This window comes from Schistocerca americana, unplaced genomic scaffold, assembly GCF_021461395.2.
Source record: "Schistocerca americana isolate TAMUIC-IGC-003095 unplaced genomic scaffold, iqSchAmer2.1 HiC_scaffold_50, whole genome shotgun sequence".
NCBI lineage: Eukaryota > Metazoa > Arthropoda > Insecta > Orthoptera > Acrididae > Schistocerca > Schistocerca americana.
Window position 1 is genome coordinate 521,381 of NW_025726236.1, and position 2,620 is coordinate 524,000.

Consider the following 2,620-nt stretch of genomic DNA (forward strand, 5'->3'; position numbering starts at 1 on the left):
ACTCGCAGGAGAAGGACCATGTGGTGCCCGAGGCAGCAATTGACCCTTGGAGACAAGTCGGCTGGAGGCCGATGTATTGAATCTCGACGCAATTTGAGTGTTCCATCGGCATTAGGAGGCCCTGAACGTTACAATTAACTATCATTTTTGCGTCGGATTCGAAAATCTAGACTCACCGGAGACGGACCATGTGGTGCCCGAGGCAGGGATATCCCCTTGGAGACAAGTCGGCTGGAGGCCGATGTATTGAATCTCGACGCAATTTGAGAGTTCCATCGTCATTAGGAGGCCCTGAACGTTACAAATCACTATCATTTTTGCGTCGGATTCGAAAATCTAGACTCACAGGAGAAGGACCATGTGGTGCCCGAGGCAGCAACAGACCCTTTTAGATAAGTCGGCTGGTGGCCGATGTATTGAATCTCGACGCAATTTGAGTGTTCCATCTCCATTAGGAGGCCCTGAACGTTACAATTAACTATCATTTTTGCGTCGGATTCGAAAATCTAGACTCACAGGAGAAGGACCATGTGGTGCACGAGGCAGCAACAGACCCTAGGAGACAGGTCGGCTGCAGGCCGATGTATTGAATCTCGACGCAATTTGAGTGTTCCATCGTCACTACAAGGCCCTGAACGTTACAATTAACTATCATTTTTGCGTCGGATTCGAAAATCTAGACTCACAGGAGAAGGACCATGTGGTGCCCGAGGCAGCAATAGACCCTTGGAGACAAGTCGGCTGGAGGCCGATGTATTGAATCTCGACGCAATTTGAGTGTTCCATCGTCATTAGGAGGCCCTAAACGTTACAATTCACTATAATTTTTGCGTCGGGTTCGAAAATCTAGACTCACAGGAGAAGGACCATGTGGTGCCCGAGGCAGCAATAGACCCTTGGAGACAAGTCGGCTGCAGGCCGATGTATTGAATCTCGACGCAATTTGAGTGTTCCATCTTCATTACAAGGCCCTGAACGTTACAATTAACTATCATTTTTGCGTCGGATTCGAAAATCTAGACTCACAGGAGAACGACCATAAGGTGCCCGAGGCTGGTGGCCGATGTATTGAATCTCGACGCAATTTGAGTGTTCCATCGGCATTAGGAGGCCCTGAACGTTACAATTAACTATCATTTTTGCGTCGGATTCGAAAATCTAGACTCACAGGAGAACGACCATAAGGTGCCCGAGGCAGCAATTGACCCTTGGAGACAAGTCGGCTGGAGGCCGATGTATTGAATCTCGACGCAATTTGAGTGTTCCATCGGCATTAGGAGGCCCTGAACGTTACAATTAACTATCATTTTTGCGTCGGATTCGAAAATCTAGACTCACCGGAGACGGACCATGTGGTGCCCGAGGCAGCGATATCCCCTTGGAGACAAGTCGGCTGGAGGCCGATGTATTGAATCTCGACGCAATTTGAGAGTTCCATCGTCATTAGGAGGCCCTGAACGTTACAATTCACTATCATTTTTGCGTCGGATTCGAAAATCTAGACTCACAGGAGAAGGACCATGTGGTGCCCGAGGCAGCAACAGACCCTTTTAGATAAGTCGGCTGGTGGCCGATGTATTGAATCTCGACGCAATTTGAGTGTTCCATCGGCATTAGGACGCCCTGAACGTTACAATTAACTATCATTTTTGCGTCGGATTCGAAAATCTAGACTCACCGGAGACGGACCATGTGGTGCCCGAGGCAGCGATATCCCCTTGGAGACAAGTCGGCTGGAGGCCGATGTATTGGATCTCGACGCAATTTGAGTGTTCCATCGGCATTAGGAGGCCCTGAACGTTACAATTAACTATCATTTTTGCGTCGGATTCGAAAATCTAGACTCACAGGAGAACGACCATAAGGTGCCCGGGGCAGCAACAGACCCTTGGAGACAAGTCGGCTGGAGGCCGATGTATTGAATCTCGATGCAATTTGAGTGTTCCATCGTCATTAGGAGGCCCTAAACGTTACAATTCACTATCATTTTTGCGTCGGATTCGAAAATCTAGACTCACAGGAGAAGGACCATGTGGTGCCCGAGGCAGCAACAGACCCTAGGAGACAGGTCGGCTGCAGGCCGATGTATTGAATCTCGACGCAATTTGAGTGTTCCATCGTCACTACAAGGCCCTGAACGTTACAATTAACTATCATTTTTGCGTCGGATTCGAAAATCTAGACTCACAGGAGAAGGACCATGTGGTGCCCGAGGCAGCGATATCCCCTAGGAGACAAGTCGGCTGGAGGCCGATGTATTGAATCTCGACGCAATTTGAGAGTTCCATCGTCATTAGGAGGCCCTGAACGTTACAATTCACTATCATTTTTGCGTCGGATTCGAAAATCTAGACTCACAGGAGAAGGACCATGTGGTGCCCGAGGCAGCAACAGACCCTTTTATATAAGTCGGCTGGTGGCCGATGTATTGAATCTCGACGCAATTTGAGTGTTCCATCGGCATTAGGAGGCCCTGAACGTTACAATTAACTATCATTTTTGCGTCGGATTCGAAAATCTAGACTCACCAGAGACGGACCATGTGGTGCCCGAGGCAGCGATATCCCCTTGGAGGCAAGTCGGCTGGAGGCCGATGTATTGGATCTCGACGCAATTTGAG